The sequence below is a fragment of the Mesocricetus auratus genome, unplaced genomic scaffold (assembly GCF_017639785.1).
Source record: "Mesocricetus auratus isolate SY011 unplaced genomic scaffold, BCM_Maur_2.0 Super-Scaffold_100003, whole genome shotgun sequence".
Taxonomy (NCBI): domain Eukaryota; kingdom Metazoa; phylum Chordata; class Mammalia; order Rodentia; family Cricetidae; genus Mesocricetus; species Mesocricetus auratus.
Genome location: NW_024429188.1, coordinates 64783747 through 64810000, shown reverse-complemented (window position 1 = coordinate 64810000; position 26254 = coordinate 64783747). Strand labels below are relative to the sequence as shown.

The following is a 26254-nucleotide window of genomic DNA, read 5'->3' as shown; positions in this document are numbered from 1 at the left end:
TATTTATTAAATATTTATAACCAAGGACTTTGATAATTACTGCAATGGATTATCTCATTCAGTCCTGATCCTAAGTCTATGAAATTGACCCTATTTTTATACTCATTTAACAGATAAACTAAAGCTTAGAAAATCTGACTATAACTTGCATGAAGAAACAGAGATAAAATTAATATGTAAACAGAATTTAAATCATAGCTGCTTTATTTTCAAATTCTATGTGCACATAACACTTCATATTTATCCTTCATGACTATTTTTAAATTATTTCTTCTATTTCTAATTCCTATCTCTATTACAGGCCCATAGTAATCTGAGAGATCATGAAAAAAATAAAAGCTTAACATTTTATCAAACCTCAATACAAATGTTATAAATATATTATGTGAAATACCTTGATTCTTACTATTATTTTAATCTAGTCGCTAACTTTTGCTCATAATTTTCTTGGTTCATGAAACATGACAATTTCTAAACTTGAGCATTATAGTTAAAATTCTTCGGGTTTAAGTTCAAGTATCAGTTCTGCAGAATGAAAAATTAATGTGATAAGACACAATGTTCTAACACCAATAATTTTATATAACTCAAACTTATAATGAAGTAACTTTCCCCTGTCTACTCCTCATCCTCTTTTCAATATATTAGTACTTATTTCTTAATATATAGGACATATTAAACAGAGAGTCATTTTGTTTGTGCATGTGTGTTGACTTCTAAACATAAGACAAAGAGGGGTAATGGCCATGTTTGACTTATCCTATTTTTCATGGTGTTCTTAGTATATAACATAATCTGGTCCATACTAAATATTCAAAATATTTGCTCATTTATAAACACAAGAATAGACACATGGATTGGCTCTGTAAAAGGAACATTCAGAAGGATACCCCTAGAAGTAGCCTTATTTATTCATGTGGTTTTGATAGTATTGCATGTTGTCATCCTTGGTGACCTAGAAATCCCTATGCCAAACATGTTTGCTTGAAAATCACAGAAATCTGTCTGCCGCTGCCTTTGAAGTGCTGGGATCAAATGTTTGTGCCATAATGCTCAATCTGAGCTAGTCATTTTTATGCAGAAATCTGGAGCATAAACAAATTCACCTTGGAAATGAAGTAACAAAGGCCATGTCAAGAAGGGGAAACAATAAACTGGGCAGCGGTGCCACACACCTTGAATCCCAGTTCTTGTGAGGAAGAGGCAGGTGGACCTCTGTAAGTTCGAGGCCAGCCTGCCCTAGAGAGCAAGTGGCAGGAGAGTTTCCAAAGCTAAACAGAGAAACTCTGTCTCAAAACAAAATAAAAAGAATGGGAACAGTATGTGAGAAAGCACTGGTATTACAAAGCATACCATGCAGTTACTGATGGAACAGGCTGAAGAGAAGTTGGTAAGGGTGGGAGGTACAGTTTCATAGGCAGTTAGAAGCTTGAGGAACCCTTCATACTGTTAAAAATTTTTGTCTTACACTTGATAAGCAATCAGTGCAACATTTTAAGCAGAAGACAAAGATGATCAGACACATAATAGATTTCCTGTTACTCACTATCTTCACTTCTGACCTGTTAATTCAACCTATAATAGCTACCCATCACAATATGAACTATATAGACATGTCAGGGACAAGGTGGTAGCCTCCTGTGCTTGAATTACTGTGTTCTTGATCTTGTTCTATATCCCACTCTGTTATATCAAGATCCTATTAGGTTTTCTGTCATTTTCATTCTTACTTCTGCACCAAAGACATTATTGTTTCTCTGACCTAAATTCCAGAAGCTCATGAGCACTTTAATTTTCATCAGATTTGATAGTTCCTTCTGTTATTCTATGTATGCAGTAACAAGATCTATTCTAATTTTCATTCCTTGAGCTTTAGTTCTGACATCAGTTAGAAAATCAGGGAAAGGTCAATTCAAACAGGATGCAGATCTATGTTAAGGAGGTTAAGTTTATCGAGGGATACATACAGGGTAGTTAATGGTTAGATGCTATTTTAAGCAAAAGGTGACATGTTCATAAATATGAGCATTTATAAAGAGATACTATTTATACAATGAAAGCTGGGTTGAAATCAGGTAAGACTGAGGGCAATGAAAATATCTATGTATTCATGAAGTTGAGAATGAAATATTTTAAATAAAAATGTGATGATATCAATTATTGAACTAGCAAAATATGTGTAATATATTTTAAGATTATTATATTGAATTAGTGAACAATTACATTGTCATCATGGAAGGAAGCAAGGCATCACACAGGTAGATATGGTTCTAGAGTTGAGAGTCCATACATCTTGTTGCAAAGGAAACAGGAAGTGAACTGTCTAACTGGGCATGGCTTGAACATATATGATACCTCAAAGTCTGCCTCCACATCAACACACCTCCTCCAACAAGACCATTCTTACTCCAAGAATGCCACACCTCCTATTTGGTCTGCTCCCTTTGGGGATAATTTTTAATGTGTCTTGGGGTTCATCTAATTAATATACTTATTCAATAACATTTCTATAGAACTAATGGATTTTGAAGGGGACATATTTTCTTGATCTTGCATTTCTGTGAAGTAATCTAGGATGTGGAATTTTTTGGTGGATATGTGTCTGATATGATTCTAGTCTGCCTCTATTAATTGGAAGTTTGGTTCTGGTTTTGCTGTTTGCCAAGCTTGGCTGATTTTTATACTCGATCTGATGTTCTTTGAATATTTATATTGCTTTTTGCTTGAAAGAATGGGTAACCAAGAAAACATGCGTGTATAGCCTTTGAACGGGCCCGTGGGGGCTGATGCACATGAACATATTTACAGGACATTTAGAACACAGATTTTTCATAGAGTAGCACAAATGAATGTTGGGTCACAAAACACCTGACAACAGAAAATATTTCTGAACATGCAGCAAAAAAAAATAAATTTAAAATTAAATATAATGAATCCAAGGTGTTTCTACACATACTTCTCTGTGTTATATTTTGTGATTTTACTAAAATCTTGGTATATAACATACAATATGCCCACTTTGTGCTGCACATATCAGCAAACCATGGAATGCCAAAAATGCTGCCTAGAAAGCCCCAGATCAGATAAGAGTCTATTGTGTACACTGTGTTTAGTGTTTAATACATACAGTAAAAATTGGCCTAGCTAATAGAAACATAATGACTTATTTACCTTAAACAAAGACTTCTACTATTTTTCTACCATGAATCCTCAACATATATCCAGCCACTGCTCCTACTGTATTGCTTTAGATTGATTAATTTGGGGAGGGGGTGAGACAGGGTTTCTCTGTATATAACCTTGGCTGTCCTGGAATTCACTTGTAGACCAGGCTGGCTTGAACTCACAGAGGTCTGCCTGTGTCTGCCTCCCAAGTGCTGGGATTAAAAACCTGTGCTAGCAACACCAGGCTTGAATGATTAATTCTAATAGTTACTGCTTGAGTTGCTGACTTGGGTTTCACTAAATAATTATGCAATAATTTTTATCTTGTGAATAAGACAAAATTTCCAATATTTTTTAAATGACTCAAAGTACTATTCTACTATGAAATTCCATTCTTTGCATTGATAAATATAATATCAAAATATCAGTCAACTTTAAAAATGTCAATGACACTGCAATATCCTAATATCAAATAGTCAGTTAACATTCCATTTATCCTAGAAAAATAAATAAGCACACATACCTCATTAATAATTTCTTTCAGTTTCATAAATGGCAAAATTATTTAAATATAATTTCATTGTGATTCATGGTTAGAAAATGTTTCATTTATGTTCCTCTTTTATATTGCTATCTCAGGTCATGTAAAAATGATTATAAATGTAAGAGGATCACAAGTACTTTTTTTAGCCAACTGTATTTTGTCATTTTCCATTTGTTCATAACAGAGAGGAAATCCAAGATACAATCTAATTCACAGGTCAAATATGAGCTAATGAAGATTTATAGTCAAATTTAATGATACTTTGGAATTTTTGGGAATCCTTAACTCTAGTATAGATGTACTTGTAATAGGATATATTTTCTATGGAATAAAACTCTAGCATAAACATGCCATTTTGATTATGTATGTGACTGTTCTGAAGGAGGACTTGCTGCTCTCGACTCTGATCAGCATATGTGGTGATATTATTTAGGTGATATATTGTTTATGATTTAATAAAGCTTGCCTGGGGATCAGAATGGAAAGCTAGCCACACTAGTTCATCACAGATGCCAAGCAGTGGTGGTACAAACCTTTAATTACAGGACTCAGGAGACAGAGGTAGATGGATCTCTGTGACTTCAAGACCACTCCGGGCTACACAAGAATGATTCTATCTAAAAGAGTAACAGAGCTCCTGCCTCTAATCCCAGAACCAGAAAGATGTATAAGGAAGAAGCAAGGGGTCTCCTGTGAGAATCAGTTTCAAGTCACAGGAATAACAGGATCTCCATTTCAGTCTTGGTAGAGGTAGGAGCTATTTTGCTTTTCTGATCTTCTGCTTTAACCCCAAAATCTGTCTCTGTGTTTCTTATTATTCATGATACAAGCATACTAGAAAACCACTATGTTAAAACCATTTTTCTTCAGTGAATTCTCTGAATTCATAACTCTTCCACTGAATATTTGTTAGTCAGGGGAAACAGTATAAAAATTGAAAAATGTTACTTCTAATGTCATACCTCTTCCATAATTGTCAAATGCCAAGGGATGAATTTCTACAGTCCTAAAGGTAATACATGAAATATTATAGTACCAATGAAAGACTGCAGATGAAAGAAATAAAATATAAAATAATAGCTGGGAAGGGAGTCCAGGTATACATTTAGATAGTTGTTAGAAACAGATAAATGATTAAAACACCCTCTGGTGTTTTAGAACAAAGGAATATATTATACATGTAATACTTGAAATATAAGTCACAGTATACTGCTTATGTGTTTCAATTTTATGCTAATGAAGCAATGTCACTTCAAATAGCTTATAAGGAATAGGAAAATCATAGTTGCACATAATTATAGGGCACAAAGTAATGCTATAATATGAGCCTGTTGAAGAATAATATCAATCTAATTAACTTATTCATAACCTCACACATAAAACCAACACTTTATTTAAGATAGTTTTAAATTCATGGAAAATTTAAAGAATAGTACAAGAAATTTTGGTAGCCCCTATGCCTAGTTTCTCTTACATGATTAAATATATTACAATGTCATGGAACATTTGCTAATGGGTATTCATCATTTAAAGTGTCTTAGTCGTACGCTAATATCAGTTTCCCCCCCAGGAATCCATAAACCTTGCAATTTAGTTATGTCTTCCAGGATAGTGAGTTTTTCAATGTATGCTTATATTGTCATGCATATTTTTAAGAGGTATGATCACATATTTATTTGGTAGAATTTTATTTCAATTTAGAATTTTATTATTTTTATCACAGTTATGTTTAGGTTATATATTATTACAAAGAAGACAGAAATTACTATTGCCATCATAACATATTCATGGTATACATTATTTATAGGATTTATCACTAATGTTATTGTCTTTGATCATCTGACAGTTAATATGCCAATTTTCTCTAATGTAAGATTACTCTTTCTCCTTTTCGATACTGTACTATTTTCCTGAGAGAAGTCACTATATTCAATTCATACTGAAAGATTGGGAAGATAAATTTCACTTTGTTGATGGAGAAGTAGCTATATAAATTATATATAAGTATGAAACATCTTACTTATTGGCTAAATTGTTCACATAGTCCACACACCTATGAAAGCCTGATTTTTGACAAAGAAGCTAAAAACACACAATGGAAAAAAGAATGCATCTTCAACAAATGGCGCTGTCACAACTGGATGCTGACATGAAGAAGAAGACAAGTAGATCCATATCTATCTCCATGTACAAAACTAAATTCCAAATGGATAAAAGACCTAAACATAAATCCAGCAACACTAAACATCTTAGAAGACAAACTGGGAAGTAACCTTGAATGCATTGTCATGGTAAATCAATTCCTGACTATAACACCAGTAGCACAGACATTGAGATTGGCAATTAATAAATATCACCTCCTGAAACTGAGAAGCTTCTGTAAGGCAAAGGACACAGTCAACAAGACAAAATGACAACCTACAGAATGGGAAAAGATCACCAACCCCACATCTGACAGAGGGCTGATCTCTAAAATATACAAAGAATTCAAGAAACTAGACACAAAAATACCAAATAATTCAATGTAAAAACGGGGTACAGATATAAATAGAGAATTCTAAACAGAGCAATTTCAAATGGCCAAAAGGCACATAAGGAATTGCTGGACATCCTTAGTCATCAGGGAAATGCAAATCAAAAAACTCTGAGATATCATCTTATACCTGTCAGAATGGTTAAGATCAAAAGCACTAATGAAAGCTTATGGTAAAGACAATGTGGTGAAAGTGGAACAATCCTTCTTTGCTGGTAGGAGTACAAAATTGTTCAGCCCCTTTGGAAATCAATATGGCACTTTCTCAGAAAATTGGGAATCAATCTACCTCAAGACCCAGAAATACCAATCTTGGGCATGTACCCTAAGGATGAGCACTCATACAACAAGGACATTTTCCCACTATGTTCATAACAGCATTATTTGTAATGCCAGAACCTGTAAGAACCTAGATACCCCTCAACCAAAGAATGGGTAAAGGGATTGTGGTACATTCACTAAATGGAGTACCACTCAGGGGTAAAAAAATAATCAATGGCATCTTGAAATGCGTAGAACTAGAAGAAACCTTCCTGAGTGAGATAACCCAGATACAAAAAGACAAACATGGTATATACTCACTCATAAGTGGATATTAGAGCAAAGGATAACCAGCCTACAAATCATAGCCCCAGAGAAGCTAGGTGTTGCTCAAATTTTTCTTGCCCCAACAGGTGCTGCTGCTCTTCAGCCCCAAATAAACATATAGATGCTACATTAATTAGTAAATGTTGGCTGGTGTCTAGAGCTTCTTATTGTCTAGCTTTGTCTTAATTATTAACCCATTTCTATTGATCTAAGTATTTCCACGTGGTCTTTTCTTACTGTAGAAGGGTCTGATCCTGTTACTCCTTCCTCCACTACATGTTGTCCCTTCGCTGTCTCCCTCTGCCTATCTTTCCTAGAAGTCTACTCATCTCCTAGTCCCACCTATTTTCCTGCCTCTATTGGCCAAACAGTATTTTATTCCATATACAAAAGGACATCCCCCATCATCTGGAAAACATAAGAGATACATACATGGACCCCCGAGAATGGGAAAGAGACAAGATCTCCTGAGTAAATTGGGAGTGTGGGGTGAGTGGGGGTAGAAGGAGAATGGGGAGGGGAGAAGAAGAGGTGGAGGAGAACATGAGGGATCAAGAAGGTCTACTAGTGGAAAGGAGAGAAGGAGAACAAGGAAAGAGATACCTTAATAGAAGGTACCCAGCCATTACAGGGTAGCCTGAAACCTGACACTAGGGAAATTCCAAGGATGGCCCCATCAAAGTATCTAAGCAATATTGGAGACACTACCTTAACTGCCCTTTCCTTATAAGCAGACATGTGAATACCTCAGTTGCCATCATAGAGCCTTCATCTAGCAACTGATGAAAGCAAATGCAGAAACCCACAGCTAAGCACTGGGCCATACTCCTGGAGTTTATTTGTAGAGCGGGAGGAGTGATAGTATGAGCAAAGGGATCAAGACCATTTTGGGTATCACACAAACAGCTGACCAGAGCAAATGGGACCTCACTGATTCCAGACTGACAGCTGGGGAACCTGCATAAGACTGAACTGTAGAGAGCTGCGAAGTGCCGCACCCTTAAGGTGGTGCTGGCTTCTGCCTTCTGCTAGCCCAACAGCAAGTGCTCTCTGTGATAAACAACTCCTTAACAGCCCCACCTGTATTTGCTAAGGCTGGATATCAGGCTTGCTTCCGTGTACGTGGACCTATCTACATGTTCCACGTGGCATACGGGGGTTGGCCGCCCAAGGGCTTTTAAGGTGTGGGTTGGCACTCCCCGGGGTCAGAAGATTGTTCAAGTTTCCTGAATAAACTGCTTAAAGAAGAGTCTGAGCATTGCATCTTCCTTGCTGGTCAAGGCGGGTGCAACACTGAACTAGGCCCCCTGAATGTAGATGACAGTTGGGGAACTTGGACAGTTTATGGAGCCACTGGCAGTGGAACCAGTATTTACCCATAGTGCACGAACTGTCTTTTTGGAGCCAATTCCCTGTGGAATGGATTCCTTGCTCAGACTAGATATATGGGGGAGCACCTTGGTCCTACACCAGATAATGTGAGAGACCTTGATGATTCCCCATGGGAGGTCTCAAGCTCACTGAGGCGTGGCTTGGGTGGGGAGAGGGGTGGAAGGAGTGAGAGGATGGTAGAGGGAACTAGGATTGTTATGTAAAATAAGATTGTTTTAAAATTTAAAAAAATAACATCTTTGGCTATTAATTTATTTAATTTCCCTTCATTTTATCTTATGAGCAGAAACTATTTTGTTGATTAAATAATTTCAGCACTAGCCATTGTAAATATTTATCTCCTTTTTATAAACACACATCATTGTATGTTCTTCAGTAATCCTATACTTTCTGATTCTTAGCAGGCAGTACAGGGTATTTTATATATACTCTGCATTATCCCCAGAATCAGCCACCTGTACAAGGAGTTCTGGTTGTTTCACTTACAATAACATTACAAAAATTGTTTTAAAAAGCAACGACCAGAGTGCTGAGCATGTACTCACTGTTCTTTCTGTATTGTGATGATCAAGTTTATCAGCTTGAAACAAACTAGAAACACTTGGGGAGAGAATTTCAATGAAGGATTTTCTACATTGGGTTGGAAGCTTGTTTGTGGGGTAATGCCTTAATTAACTGATATGTAAAGACTGAGGTAACTCTGCATACCAAAGATTCAGAGAGGAGAAATATGACTCAGTGCAAACAGGGACATGAGCATGTATACATTGGTTTCTCTCAGTTCTTGACTATAGATGTGATGTGAACTAGCCATTTAAAGTTCCTGTATTGACTTTCTCACAATGATAAACTATAGCCTGGAGTTATAAACTAAAATAATCCTTTTCTCCCCTAAGCTTGTTGTTTTCATCGTATTTTTTTAAGCATAGAAATAGAAATCAAACTAGTACAGGTTCTATTTCTTTTTGATTCTCTCACATACTGAACTAAAAAATATGCAAGCTGTTTTAATAACATATTTTATGTGCTACAGATATAAATTATTGAGAGATACTGCAATAATACTTTATTGTCTAAAATGTAATATCTAAGTGGCAAGATTGATTCATCTTAACTAGACTTAATATTACTGAAGTAGTAGTGAGAGCCTTCTGTAAACATTTCTAAAATTGCTTGAAAAAGATAGGAGTGTAGACTGAAGAAAAGAGAAAATTATGTCAAAAAATAAGGCTGCTCTCCAATTTGTTTTCTCTCAAAAAACTGACAAAAATAATAATAGCCTATATAGTATTAAAATGAATGTTCAAAACTGAATATATGTAAGTTCATAATTCAATTAAGCATTTCCCCCAAATTCTTTATAGAATTTGACAAATTTTGTATATGTACATTTTCAGTCATTGACAAAATATATTTTTTAGAATATTGTCCTCATATGAAATGAGATGTTGTGGCTATACATTAGAGATTTAATATATTCTGAAAATTCTAGTTATTGTTTTAATACATTATCTAACATAAACAAAAACTAACTGAATGCTAGTTACTTTCCATATATGTGACAAAACTCTAATACAAATGTATATCTCAAACAAATAAAGTTTTCACATATCCGCTGTCCACGATCCTAGTCTCTAATTAACAAACACTTCATATCATAAATGTTGTAGAAAAAAATCTTAACAAGAACTCTTAAATTGCAATGTTTAAGACAGTATATAGTTCACTCTAGGCATCTACAGATGAATTTAATTCATGACCAGTATGCTGATGGGATATTTTCTTTTCTTTTCTTTTTTTTTTTTTTGGTTTTTACGAGACAGGGTTTCTCTGTATTGTTTTGGAGGCTGTTGGTCCAGCCCAGCCTCGAACTCACAGAGATCTGCCTGCCTCTGCTTCCCGAGTGCTAGGATTAAAGGCGTGCACCACCACCACCCGGCTTGATGGGATATTTTCAAAGTAGATTAGCTTACTTTTAATTTATTCTATATTTACAAATATGTATTGTGGGTGATTGTTAAATGGGAATGATATATATTATAGTAAAGGACTATGAGATACCTTTAGAGGCCCCATACTGAGCATCCAATGTGATTTATATTTTAAAATGTGTCAACTTTCCCCTAGGATTTTGCCAAGATATACTTGTCATCTCTTCTAATAACTTATAAAATATTATGGCCCCACACAAGCAAAATATCTTGGGAACTATTCACTATTTCCCAGAAGACACAGATAATTTACAAAAGATTTTCAATCACTTTACTTGTTTTTTTTTCATCTATCAGTGCCTCAATCTGCAACCCACCACACACAAATAAAGGTTTCTTTTCATGAGTTTCTGAAAACAGAACAGATTTGTGATGCACATGTGAATATTCTCACAGTGACATAGTTAAATGCAATATAATTATCACTGAAGCTGTGCATATTTATATGCCACAGGCCTTCTCATGCTAATAATGACAACATATGCACATTTACTTAAATTTTAAGGTCCACAACATATCAATGTGATAACGATTTAATTATAGATAGCTACTAAAAGTAATGGTACAATATATTCATAAGCATAATAAACTATGAAGCTTGTATTAATATCACTTTTTATGACAGAAGAAAGAGGAACAGCATTTGCATGTCTAGCCTAGTTTGAAAAATTATACAAAGAGATCATTTAGTGTTCATCCTCAGGGGAAGAAAGAAAGCTGCAAATTGAGAACACTAACCTAAAGCATCTTAAGATAGATACTTCATATCATATGATGGCCTAGGTGTTCTGTTCACTGCTGAGTGCTCACAGTCAAATCACATAACTTCTCTCCATTTTATTTTCTGAAATGGAATTCACATAGGGATAATTATTTTTACACTGTCCCAATGTTCAGGTAAAATACTCCTTGGGATTAGTTTGAAAATTGAAAATGCTTATATAAATGTAGAGATGATATACTTAAGACATTTATCATCAATCATATATAATGGTAGCAACTCTCAATATTCATGGTGAGCAGGCACTGTTCTGAGTGGTTTGTATGTATTGTCTCATTTCACTTTCAATAAATCTATAGATTGATTATTACTCTTTTTCTTAATTGAACAGTGAAAAAAGTCTCAGAAAGGCTAAGTAATGTGTCCAAATTCCCATAAATAGTAAGGGATAAAGCAAGACTAGCCCTTTAGCAGTGTGATTTAAAGTCTGCAGTGTAGAAATGTTATAAATAGAAGAGTGCCTGTGTTATTTGTAGATGTATATTGCACCTGGTATTCATGTAAGAAGTCATATATTTCCTTGAGATGGTAGGAGACAGTTTAATAAAAGCAAAATATAAATTATCTGATGAAATCAATTTCTATACATTAAGACATCTTAAAGCAAATATTTTTCAAATAAATCTAAAATTACAGATATTCATAGCAAAAAATTTCAGTGGTATGGAAGCACAGATATGATACTTAAGGCTAAATTAGGCGATGAATTGTTCTGCATTGTCAGGTGGCTATTTACAACTTACTTTTACAACACTCTGGATATTTTGGTGTTGGAAGGAGATAGATAAAACACCATTCATTACATTTAAAGTCTTTCCTTCCTTATTCAATTTGGTAATACTGTAAAACTATACTGATTCAAGTATGCACTTATCTTTATACCCATGAGAAAATTGATGGTTAGGTAATAGTGTTGGTTTAATCAACAAAAAGGAAATTATAACTATCTAATTCTGTCTTAATAATCTATAGCCTCTACCAAATATTTCTTCCTTTTGTATTCTGGATTACTACTTTTATCTACTATTCAGCAAAGCAATATTTTTCTGCCATTTTTACCTGTAGATTATTATTTGAATTTTTCTTTTGCCTCATTAGATTGACAGTCCCTAAGGATCTAAAGCATAAGCCACTACATTGTAACAAATACACATAGTAAAGTTCCAAAGTGAGATGTCAGCTGTTTTACATATCCCTTGTAATACTTTTCATCATTTGACTAACATTGAACTAACCTGCCTATATAGTTGCCAGAATAAAAGATATGAAGATCTCAGTGACTTCATGTTTACCATAATCTCAGGAACTTCTTTTCCTTTGGGTAATAATTTAAGAATGTAACATCTTTTCCTGAGAATTTCCCTAGTGCCAGGCTTCTCATTAACCCCACACTGGTTCCCGCTATCAAGGTATCTCTTACATTGCTCTCCCTCTGTCTTTCCCTAACTCAACCTTCCTTATACCTCATGTTCTCCTCTGTCCTTCCTTTTTCCCCTCTGCATGTTCCTACTACCCTCCACCACCCCCACATTCCCAATTTACTCAGGAAGTCTTGTCCCTTTACCCTTCTTGAGGGAGGAGGTCCATGTATGTTCGTCTTAGAGTCCTCCTTGTTTCATGGCTTCTCTGGCTTTATGGAGAGTAGCCTAGTTATCTTTTGCTTTAGGTCTAATAGCCACTTATGAGTGAGTATATATATTGCTTGTCTTTCTGTGTCTGGGTTATGTCACTCAGGATGGTTTCTTCTAGTTCCGCCCAATTCAAGATGTCAATGTTTTTTTTAACAATGAGTAGTTCTCCATTGGATATATAACCACATTTTTAAACTACATTCTTTGGTTGAGAGGCATCTAGGTGCTTCTAGGTTTTGACTATTACAAATATTGCTGCTATGAACGTAGTTGAAGAAATATCTTTGTTGTATGAGTGCTTATCCTTCGGGTATATGCCTATGAATGATCTTGGTGGTTCTTGAAGTAGATTCCCAATTTTCTGAGAAACCTCCATAATTCCAAAGAATCCATAAGCATGACCCTAATGAAAAATCTAAGCAATAGTGGAGAGGATACCTTAACTGCCCTTCCCCTATAATATGATTAATGAACACCCTAATTGTCATCACAGAGCTTTCATCCAGTAACTGATGGAAGCAGATACAGAGATCTACAGCTAAGCAATGGGCCAAACTCCTGGAGTCCAGTTGTAGAGAGGGAGGAACGATAACTTGAGCCAAGGGATAAAGACCATGATAGGCAAACCCACATAGATAGTTGACCCAATCAATTGTGACCTCACTGACTCCAGCCTAACAGTTGGGGAGCCTGCATAACACTGAACTAGGCTCCCTAAATGTGGTTCACAATTGCGAAGGGGGCTTGAGAATTTTATATGGTCACTGACAGAGGAACCAGTAATTATCCCTTGTACATGAAGTGGCTTTTTGGAGGCCATTCCCTATGGAGGGATACTTGCTCAGCCTAGATAGATGGGGGAGGGTCTTTGTCCTGCCCAAAATGATGTGACAGACTTTGATGATTCCCCATGAGAGGCCTCACCTTCTCTGTGGAATAGATAGAGGGTAGAGTGGGAAGATGGTAGGGGTAGTGTGAGGATAGGAGGGAGAGGCAGCTGGGATTGGTATGTAAAATAAGATTCTTTGAGAAATAAAAAAAGAATTCAGCTTATTTTCCTTTATGTAATAAATTTTAAATTCTAATTCAGCAACAACAATAAATGTGAGCACACATATACGTTATTTACTACTGTAAATAAGCACCTCTATAAAACTCTTATATTTTATTTGCTCCATGGCTTCCAAAAAGTGTCAATATAAATTTCCTCCTCATCAGAATAAATTCAATAATTGAACAAAATAGGCAAACATGTAGCAAAGTGTGGCAGCACAAACCTGCAATTCTAGCATGTAGGAGAGTAGGCTTATAGATGTCAAGGCAAGTTTCATCTCCTTAGGGAGTTCCAGCTTAGTCTGCACTATGTAGCAACAGATTTTTCTCAAAAGCCAAAGGGGAAAAATAGAGAAACACTTTAAAGTTTTATAACCAACTAATGTGGAGGACAATTTGCTTTTCATCAGAATTACTACCTTAAAAATGAATCATGATTATGGGACTTAAATACAACCATAATCATTTTAAAATGGAAAACAAGTTGTCCCAAAGTCAATTGTGTATTTCAAAGCAGGCAATCAGAACTTGGGGGCTTAACTTTTAAAGGAAGGAACAAATTTAGAAAAACTGGGAGTTGCATAAAATATGTAATAAATAAATGGAACCTGTGCTGTGTCAGAAAATAATCAGGATGTATCATGGAAATTAGAAAGAGGAACAACTTAAATGATGTAGTAAGGAAATACCCAAATACAGAATGTAGGGATATTCTGTGAAACAAATAATTACATACAGAAAAGAGGGCTATTTCAGAAAGGAAATATTTAAATAGATATAATTAATGTCATGGTTTCTTTTTAATTTGATGTGATAAAAGTACATATGAGTAAAATATTAAAACTTTATGACTTTAGATAGTGCATATATAACCGTAATATCATTTAAAACATTAAAAGCTATGAGACATATTATATATTAAGAGAGGAAAAAAACCACTAGAGGATGCTTACTGATAACCATAATAATTTGTTTTTATCATCTCTACAAATCTGTTTAGTGAGATTTGAGTAGTTGGGAAAAAATCTCATAGTTGCTTGCTAATACTGAAAAAAATAGTTCATCACAAAATAATTGTTCATGAAATTGTAAAACTTCTTGGTAAGAAATTCATTGCTGCAGCATCATCAATAATGGCTACACATTTAACCTTTCAATATTTCTTCCTAACTCTTCTACTTTGTACTTTTTAGTTTTAGTTAGTTTACTTTCCGCGAGCTCAAAAATTACAAAGACCTTCATGGCTCTTAGCAAACAATCAAAAATCCTCCACTGAGTTTATAATCTCTAGTCTGAACAACTTCCTCATTCTGTTTCTCTTCTACCTTTCCTTTTAACATACTTATCCTTCCCTTTCTCTGTATTTCCATATCAATGGCCTTCCATCACTATTTCAGATATACCATATTCATTCTATCCATGGCATTTGCACATAGTGTTTTCTTTTGTAAGTACAACTTAACTGTGTTTATTTAGAGAAGCCTTTTTTATAACCTTTAAAAAAAGTCAGGTCTCATACTTTGATAGGATTTTATACATTTTATTTTAATACATAAAGCATTTAAATATTGGCTATTTTTAAATTTTCCTCAGCCAATGTTTATGTATTTATCATTCATTCATTCATTTATTCATTCATTTTTTGCACCCTGACTGCTGTTTCACTTTGCTCCTCTCCTCCCAGTCTCACCCCAATTTTATCTGTTCCCACCCTCTAATCCACTCTTCCTTTGTTCCTGTTTAGGAAAGGGCAAGTGTCCCATAAGTATCAACAGAACATGGCATATCAAGTTGTAGTAAGACTAAGCACCTCCCTACTATGAAGGCTGACAAGGCAACCCAGTATGAGGAGCAACTTCTGTTGTCTATTTTAGCAATGACTTGATCAGACTTACACTTCTCCTTAGCTTCAATCAGCACGACACGACAGTAAGTACATCATTCCCTCTTTTTCAATTACTTACCTAATTTGGAATCTGGGAGAGCACACACTTCTTTTTTCTATCACCTTTCCAGATTTTTCCTTCCAAATTCCTTTTCATGTTCTTTTCGATTTAACATATGTAAAAGAAATGAGATTTATTAAAGTCATTATGGTAGCTTGGCAATAAGATTTAGGTTATAGAATGAAAACTTAAAGTAACAACAATTATAACTAAAATTGATGAAGAATGCTGACTAGGAAAAATGTTCTTTAATTCAGATAAACCCTTGAAAACTGTGGATGAGTGCTGTCTCAGTATTAGTCACTTATTCATTTGTGTATGTCCTACTATAAACAAATAAAAATTACTTCCAATCCTCATGCTTTCTTCCCATACTTGTTTACCTAATATATTTCTTTTCCTTGACTCATGAAAACTCCTCTATCATCAATCTTATACATGTCCACATTAAATTTCTATAATGCTTTAAAATTAAGAAAGCAATAAAATATTATAGGTATCTTTAAAGTTTTTATTAGTTTAAATTACTTATACATAATGATGGATCTCATTATTATATTTTCATGAATTCATTTTATGTATTTTGATTATACAATGTACACTCTTGCCCCCTTCTATTCCCTCTCTTACCCCTTTCTACTTCGCAACTAGTTTACTTCTACTTTTAAGCCTTTTTGGTTTTGTTACCCAGTAAGTTTAGTTAGGATTGCTTACAGGAGTGTGATTGAAGGATTATTTATAGAATGAGTAACTTACCAGGATATACTCCACTAGAGAAAATGTTTCATTTTCTCATAGCAACTGTTAAACTTCCTACAAATTCACAGGGGGCAGGGCCTCTTGAGCCCCTACTCCCAGTGATGGAATGCCATGGCAATGTGCAGAGTTACCAGAGTGGAAGGAATGCTAGGAATGTGGGGCTTAAGAATCATTAGATGCTACAAAATGTGTGAGCTGATGGATTGAGGAGGAGGTTCTTTCCAGAATTAAGGGTTCATGTGGTGTGGAGGGGGACATTCTGGGAGACAGGTGTCCAGGATGGCAAATGTTTCTTGGGGTGGGAAAATAAAAATACGAGGGCCACCGATAGGTTACAGGAATTGTAGATTTGATACTTGAGTTATTTCCACAGAATTATGTTTAAAGGATTCTGGAAGGGTGTGATCAGGGATTTCTAGCAGGGTGTCTTAATGGGTACAATGCTTCAGAAGTGAAGGTGGCAGTAATATATGAGTAGGAGAAGCCATTTTCAGAAAGGTAGATAGGGAAGATTGTGTAGCAGGATGTGAGGAAGGGAGCATGGACTTTCAGGAAGTAGGTTATTGAAGACATATCATGTGTCGGGGAGTGACAGGAGAAGCAGGAATTCAAAGGTTACATGGCTATGTGTTTTGTGAAGTGGAATTGGAGAGGTTGGGGTTGCAGAGGTATGAGATTTTTCTTAGAGAGTTGTTCAGAAGTGATTAATCTAGTTTCCGGAGATGGCAGACTTCGATTATTGAAGAGGTGGTAGTTTTTCCCTGGCAGATCCTTGGCACCAGTACTATTAGTCACTTCTGCTAATGAGTAGGGGAGGTTTACATGCACGCGGGCACACACACACACACACACACACACACAAACATGCACACACGCACACACACACACACAGAATCTTGAATTCCATCTAGGTATTATTATATAGTGTGAGACTATTATCATACAGTAATTTTTACTAAAATTATAAAGAAAAGAGAAAATAATATTCTCTCACATCAAATAGTTGTTTTATTGCTTACAAACAGCTGAATGTTACAATAAACATGAACATTTATGTAGACATAATGTTTGCTTTCTTCCATGGAGACATTTATCTAAGATCTTATCAGTGTGCCAGTAGTAACCAGTATTATGAGGGCTAGTTCATGCTAGCTAGCATAACAAACTATGGTAGCATAAGTCAGAGTCCTCTCTTTTTCAGCTTATAAGATAAACATAATAGAACACTAATGTAATCCTACCATGTGGAGGCCAAAGCAGGTGTATTATATTCAAGGTTACCATGAAATACATAATGAATTTCAGGTCACCCTGGGTGTATGTATAGATATATTTCTGCTTACATGTGTATGCAGGAAAAAAGAGAGACGGGGAGAGGAGAGACGGAAAGATGAGAGGGGAGGGGAGGGAAGGGCAGAGGAGTGGAGAAGAAATTCCAGACAGCACCAAAGACCCATTAGTTCATATGAATAATTCAGCATAACCCCCAGTGATTCATTATAATTTTTTCATTTCTCTAGTTTTTGTTTGTTTGGTTAGTTGGTTGGCTGTTTTTTTTTAAACAGTATCTTTCTATTCAGTCAGACGAGCTGTGAACTTGTGAACCTCCTATCTCAGTCACCTCAGTGTTGGGATTATAGCCATTGACTAAGCACTTAAATCATGCTTTACATGCATAGTGGACATCTATTTTGTAAAAGAATGCTAGATATTTATCTATCTCATAGTATACATTTTCTTCTGACAATAGTCCAGCGAGATTATGATCAGAGACTACCTTACTGTAGAAAAATACCAATTAATTAAATTGACAATAAATGAAGTTCCAGTTTATTTCAGACTTGATATCATGATTGTTTTATTTATTACAAACTGATGATGTCCTCTCCATGATTTTTTCATGTAAAGATAATATTTACTACCTTCCGTGGAAACAGTATCTACAATCTTATCATTATACAAGCAGTAACCAGATTATAAAGGCTAATTCACAGTAACTAGCCTAATAAAATATGATAGTATAAGTTTGAGTTCTTCAGTTCATAATTGGAGCTAGCAAAAGTAAAGTAGAAATCAATTTGATTAGTGTTTTCATTTTGTAACATATGCAGGCAAAAACTTACTCATGTTAATGTTGTTTATAACTAAGAAATCCTGACAGGTAGTATTTGCCATATTACATCGATAAGGAGAGATCATAAGGTTAACTGAGTAAATTTCTAAAACCACACATGTAGCAAGTGGAATCTTTTCTGAGAAATTCCAAAATTTACTTACTATGGCCTTTGTGGCATGGACAAGATTTAAAATTTAAACCTTCAGCCTGTTCTTTATTATTCAACTTGTTATTTTTCACTGAAAAGGCAGTCTACATTTTCTAGCAGGAAATGTATAACATAATGGCAATAATATTTTGGAAAGGTTTTCACAGTATTACAAAGCTTGGAAGTGAAGCAAGGGAGCTGTAGGTAAATGGATAAATGAAGATGAGGTGAATAACATGGACGGGGTGTGACATATATGAATAATGAAATGGAGGTTGGAACACATGAGCGTATAGACTTGAACAGCTACAGGAATACTTGGTCATTTGTCAGAGCTATCTCTTCAAAATGTGCATCCCATTAATAGCTTTTCATGGCCGTTTGTTTGTTTGTTTGTTTTTTAGTTTTTCAAGACAGGGTTTCTCTGTGTAGCTTTGGAGCCTGTCTTGGAACTAGCTCTTGTAGACCAGGCTGGTCTCATACTCACAGAGATCTGTCTGCCTCTGCCTCCTGAGTGCTGGAATTAAAGACATGCACCACTACTGCATGGTACTTTTCATGGTGCTTTATCATGTCTTTGATCCAATGATTTCAAATTTCAGTCCAGTAAGCACTAGTCATACAGATTTTTTAAAAAATTCTTAGTAAGTATATTATAAACTTATAGGCAAGTACACAAGATTTGCAGCTAAATTAGGAGCATATCATATGCAGAAGATTTCTTCAAATCATCCCCAAAACCATAAGGAAAGAAAGGACTTCACAAAATTTAGACATATTTGTAGGCATTGGCTGACATATTTCTTACCAGAGTAAAATTACAGTATCTAGAAAAAGGTTGTGCCGTTAATAATCATCATTTTTCAGGCAACAAAGGATCTAGAAGCAAAAGTAATTTTGCTAGCCAAAGGTCATTAAGATCGCTTAGAGTGGAAGGACACCTGTTGTTAAACCTGACAACCTGAATTTCTGAATTTGATTTTCAGAACCCACCTGGTAAAGCTGTGTGTGTGTGTGTGTGTGTGTGTGTGTGTGTGTGTGTGTGTGTGTGTGTGTGTGTGTGTGCAGAGAGAAAAATAAATATAAAATATTAAAAACTGCCAAAGTTACTAGAAAATTGATATGAATTTTGAAATAAATGAAAGGCTACAATTGAAGAGATACAACACTGGTAACTTTGTAACCATTCAATAAAATAATGTGTTTGGAAAAGAACACTTACTTACAAAGTTTTCAACTAACAATAAGAATAAGGTATGTCATTTCACTCAGGGTAGAGTCCAGGCACTCCCCTAAAAGTCCAGGCTGAGGGAGCATCCCTCTTTGTGCTATGGGCACACGATGACTGTTTGTATTCCAGGGATAGACACTGATCCACTGCTCAGGGCCCCATAGGTTGCCCAGGCCTTCTCACTGACACTCACATTTGGGGGGTCCAGATCAGTCCTATGCTGGCCTCCCAGCTGTCAGTCTGGGGTCGAAGAGCTCTCCCCTGTTCAGATCAGCTGTCTCTCCTGGTTTTGCCAGCCCATTCTTTGCCAATTTGCTCATCACTCCTCTCTCTCTGTCACTGGGTTCCTTGGGTTCAGTTCAGTGCTTAATTGTGGGTGTTTGCCTCTGCTTCCATCAGTCACTGGATGAAGGCTCCCGGATGGTTATAGACATCAAGTTCATTATCAGGAATGGGCATTCGAGGTGGTCTCTCCACTATTGCTTAGCTTGCCAATTGGTGTCATCCCTTTAGATCACTAGAGGTCACTCTGGTGCCTGATCTGTCTTCTAACCTATGACTCCCTGTTTCCCCTATTCTACCCCCCCACTCAACCTTCCTGTTTCCCCATGACCTACTCTCTCTTCCTCTTCTCCCCCTCTCTTCTTCCCAGCTCCCATAGGGTGTGAGGCTGGGGGGATGGGGGAGTACGGGAGGAGGGGAGGGAACTGGGATTGACATGTAAAACAAGCTATTTAAAATTAAAATTAAAAAATTTAAAAAAAAGAAAGTGCTCCTATCAGAGTAAAAAAAAAAAAAAGAATAAGGTATGTACTCATTGTAAAAACCTGGCTGTTAGGTGAATCTATTTTACAAAAGTTCAGTTCTTTTATGAACTGGGATGATTTATATATAAATTATGATGCGATTAAAGGATGAAATAATTTATTTGAAGCAAGTATGTTCTTTTGCAAAGAAACTGAGTGAGATTAAAGGTTAATACATGAGGAAATGGCTTGGTCTTTTCCTAGGTTAGTCGAAAATTAATTAGAAGACAACATAGTTGAGTAGATATGAAAGACAACCTATACAGTTCTATTATGTTTACGATACACACACACACACACACACACACACACACACACACACACACACACACAAACACAATGTAATACACTCCAAGAGTAAAAAATCTGAAGGAAAGGAAGACTGAGCAAGTATCACTATGAAAATATTAGTTTAGTAAGGACTGATTGAGAGTTCTCACTGTTTCAAGAGTTTTGTACGTATTATATCATTCAGATCCCACCATGACTACAGAGAACTGGATACTAGAAAAATTGCCCTATCAGATAAGTGGAAACTAGGGCGTGAGGCATTGAAAATTTTGGACATACAGGACGGCTCATAGTAGGGTAAAATCACTTACCAGGTAACCCTAACAACCCATATTAAAAAAAGAATAAAGTCAGATGTGGTAGCCTGTAATCACAGAGTAGTCTCAGGGCCCTAACTGTGTGATACAAGGCAGAGAGAGGAAAATCAGCAAAAGCTGCCATATAAAAACCCTGCCTCATGGTTTAAGCAAAGAACCAATTCCCCAAAGTTGTCTGATTGCCAAACACAATGTGAAACACATGTATATGATTGAACAATGTATATATATCTGTCACTTCTCAAGATAATAAATACATAAATCATTAAAAATAGGAATTGAGAAGTTTATCTATGTTTGCCACCAAATAAAAAAGGTGGTTTATAACTTGTTCTTACTCTGGACAGTGAAGTATTATTGGAAGTATAAAGTTAGATGGGCCTAGAGACATGGCTTAGTGGATAAGAGCATTGGCTTCTCTTCCAGAGGACCTGGGTTCAATTCCAAATGCTCACAAGTTGTAATTCTACTTCCATTGTCCTTTTCCAGACTCTGTAGGCACTACATACATGTGGTGCACACATATACATGCATAATATTTTAGACGAACACATAAAATTAGAGAAGATACGAAATGTATTTTTAGGATGATTTTTCAAAGAACTGCATATAGCATATTTAAAAATCTAGGGACCAACTTGGAAGATTCAGTAACCATAGTAGTCAACTAATTTAAACATTTGTGTAATTTTCTACATAGCTCATATTTACTTGAACTTAAAAAGAAAACTTGGGACAGTCTCATGATGTCAGATAATGAAATAGTAAAAATTGGAATTTCTGGTTACTTGCAATCATAGAGCACTTCTAAGCAGATATTGGTTATAAGAAGAACATGTTTAGTACAATGACTAATACTGTTTATAACTGTCTTAAGATATTCATTTAAGAAGTAATAGATTCAGAGAGCTTTATGACTCTGTTTCACGTTTCTTTCTCAGTACTAAATATGTTTTTGATGAGACCTGAAACAGTTACTGATTTATGAGACAATGTTCTTATTTGATGCACTTGCCCTACTTCCTTCATTACTGAGTTAAAGATCAGTAAAGTATAAAGTATCTTCACATTGAATGCATTAATACTACATTGCTGAAACATTGCTATTCTCTACAGGCAAGAATATATTTTAAGAGAAAAGGCTGCCAGGGGGTAGATTATGTGCCAGTTGTTATCTAATAAAAAATATGACTTCCACTTACAAGGAAAATTTTACTTATTCCCTAATTTGAAATAGGAGGCACACTTGTAAAATATACCAAATACAGGTCAATTAAATTCATTATCCTTAATTCTGGATTATGCATGATTAACTCAGATAGGAATCTCTAGATATCCCTGCAAAAGGCATGATAGACAATACATATTGGTATGAAATTTACATAAAGTATCAATATTTATTTTTTAATTAATTTATTTTATGTGTATGGGTGTTTTGCCTGCATGTATGTTTATGCACCACATGTATGCCTGGTGCCCACAGAAGCCACCAGAGAACATGAGATACCCTGGAAATGGAGTTACAGACGTTTTGAAGCACCATGTGGGCTCTGGCAATAGAAACCAGGTTCTCTGAAAAAACAACAAGGGATTTTAACCACTGAGCCATCTCTCCAAGCTTCATCATTTTATTTCTTATATAGTTACCATGTGATACAAATTCTATATTTATCTTTCTTTTATAGATAAGAAAACAGCGTTAGAGAAATACAGCTTATCCACGTCCATAATAGCAATAATGTGGTAATAATTAAATCCTCGCATTTAGTCTCCAGAGCTTTGCTACTGTGAAACTCATGGATATGGGTGATCATAATGCATCTTTATAAATGAAAATCTTACACAGGAAGAAGAAATTTGATTCCATATAACAACTAATTTGTTAGCATATTAACAACTTGCAGAAATTAATTCAAACATTCAAAATACATTTATATTTAACTGTGTACACCTCAAAAAAGTTTCACAAATTTTGTAGGTAGCTTCATTTACTCAGAGTGAAGAGTCTTTCTGTTCCTAGGGATAAATACGTGGAAAAGTTTCTGGAATATTTTTCATTTAACTTTGAATAAAATAGTTTGGGATCAATTATGGATACATTAGAATTAATGAACCATCTTTTTCTCTAGGTAACTTTGTTTTTTATATTCCTTGTTGGATCACTATAAAACTTTTGTGTAAATTAGAGAAACTTGAGAACTGGTGCTCCTAAAGCTGATGATGCTATAGGAATAGAAAAGCTAAGAATGCAATAAAAGAGTGACCACGACTGTAACTTAATGATTTTAGTTCTAGTTTCAGGAATCCATTTTTTGTTCATTAAATGTAATACTTTAATAAACATATAATGCCAAATCATCTGTTTTTATATCTAGGTTCTTTTAATAATAATGAAATATATGACTTTGAGGAGTTAGAATACCAAGGAGCCTGTTACTGTGTTAATTGTTACAGTTAAAAGAATGCATTTAATAAAATGCTATAGGAAAAATGAAGAAGTTGGATATTGTTGTTCAGTCACAGCTATGACCACTTTCTATACAATGTTGAGAATAAGAATCCACTATCTGCATACCTGAAAACTGTATTTATTCTGTGATCTACATCTAAACCAAAGCCCTAATAACAACTACTGGATACACAATAATATGCATAAGTATAGTGAATCCCAAATTTTGTAGTTATGAGTATACAGAAACATTAGAAAATCCACCAAAAGTGTACTCAGTGAACATAATATTGAACTAGATATTTATCAAATACTTTTTACTTCCAAGGAAAAATAAGTGAAAACAAATGTACTTGCTGACTACTTAAACTTTCCTCATACAGCACACTATTTAGAACCCTAAACTGCTTGGTGTTGTGGTAAATATGTTTAATACCAGCACCTCGTAGTCAAAGGAGGCAAATCTCTCTGAGTTTGAGGCCAGCTTCATCTACAGAGAGTGCTAGGACAGTCTGGGCTACATAGACACCTTGTCTTAAGAAAAAAGATAGAAAGAAAGAAGGAAAACACCCACCAAAACCAAAATATCATAAATTTTAGCCATATAGACAAAGTTAAAAAGGGGGAATTATAAATATCAAGAATAGAAGCTATTGTTTCATAAATTTTGTATTACTATATTTTAAGATAAAGGTAATTGCAACATTACATCTATATAGTGGAATAAAAATATACAGAGTCATGAGATATAGTAAATTCATCTTAGATAAGACTGAATGTATAGCTTAGAAGTAGAGAATTCATAATGATGAATGGGGAAAGCTTATAAGGTGCAAAATTCAATTAATATTTATTTTTATTTTAAAATTATTTTATTATATTTTGTTGTAAATGTGGCTTAGAGGTAGTTAGAATTGGACATTATGGAAGAGAAGACTTGGGATCTGGGGTGCTACCGCCGGGATGGGAAGCTCTGTGGCCGTCCTCAGTCACTGGAAGGCACGCCCGGGATGCAGGGCCTTGCTTACCTTGATCTGCTGGTTTCCTGGTCTTGTTGGAAACAATGGAAAAAACAATGGAATCCTGAAATTTGCAGGCAAATGGATGGCACTAGAAGAAACCATCCTAAGCGAGGTAACCCAGTCACAAAAAGAGATACCTGGCACGTACTCTCTCATATACAGATTTTATACATAGATCTGGGGAGTTCCAGCCTACAATCCCATGGCCAGAGAGTCTGGGAAACAGATCCTTTATTCAGTGGCTGATGGAAGAAGAGGCAGACTCCCATGGCTAAGCACTGAGCTGAGCTCAAGAAATCCAGTGACAGAGAGGGAGGACTGATGACCAAAGGGATTAAGACTGGGCTCGTTTAACCCCCAGAAACAGCTGACCTGACAAGGGTTAGGTCTTGAATCCCAGACTGATGCCTGGGAATCCAGCATGGGACCCTGAATGTGGGTGTCAGTGAGGAGGCCTAGGTAATCTATTGAGCCTTGGGTAGTAGAGCAGTATTTATCCCAGGTATAAATATGGACTTTGGACTCCCACCCAACAATGAGAGATGCGCTCTCAGCTTGGACTCTTGGCATAGGGTCTAGGCCCTGCCCTGGATAAAATGACAGACTATGGACACCCCCTTGAAGGGCCTTACCCTCCCCGGGGAAATGAGGGGATATTGGGGGGTTGGTGGGAGGGCACGGGAGGAGGGGAGGGAAATGGAGAGGCACCTGGAATTGACATGTGAAGCAACCTTGTTTCTAATTTAAATTTAAAAATAAAAAATATCTTAAAAAAGAATTGGACAATATACAGGTAAATAATAGACAGGATAACTGTTTATTGACCTTATAACTATCTGGATCAAATAATGTTATAAATATCAAGAGGTTGCCACCATACATTGTATTTCTACCCTCAGGAACATTACAGTTTGAAAGGCTTTGTCAGTATGTAGAATTCTATGCTACCTCTAAAACATTAGAGTACATACATGATAAAATGCTAGGAGTGTTTAAAATCACAACAAAACTGCCGGGGCATTGGTGGCACACACCTTTAATTCCAGCACTTGGAAGGCAGAGGCATACGGATCTCTGTGAGTTCGAGACCAGCGAGTTCCAGCACAGCCCCCAAAGCTATACAGGGAAACCCTGACTCGAAAAACCAAAAAAAAAAAAAAAAAATCACACCAAAAAAGAATCTGCATACAAATTAATGATAAAAAATGAAAATAGCAAAGAATATTCTATCTCTATTTTATGATCCATTATTAGTCGTTTTAAAGATAGAGAACAGATGCAAGAAAGTAGAATGACTGTCTAATATCTACAAGAGTTATTAAAAGGAGAAAACAAATTCCAAGTCTGGGAATTAATTGTAACTTCAGAGCCTATACTTAAGAAAAAGTAATTTAAGGAAATAAAGTGTTATTCCGAAACTCTCCTTTTTACCTCAAAGAAAAGATTCTGTGTGCTATGTATATATTAGTCTATTAGAAAATTAATAACTTT

General features: G+C 35.5%; 1 protein-coding gene across 7 annotated transcripts in view; it reads right to left on the bottom strand.

The window, feature by feature from the left end:
- Fam133a (family with sequence similarity 133 member A) overlaps positions 1-26254 on the bottom strand; it is a 37742-nt gene that overhangs the window by 3974 nt on the left and 7514 nt on the right. For 6 of the 7 annotated variants that reach the window (XM_040744358.1, XM_040744361.1, XM_021228657.2 and 3 more), the window contains one exon: positions 15643-15723. The gene's annotated coding sequence lies outside the window, so the exon portion shown is untranslated. Of the gene's footprint in view, positions 1-13902; positions 14019-15642; positions 15724-26254 lie in introns of those variants that run through there. The other variant, XM_040744362.1, reaches the window with a different exon arrangement.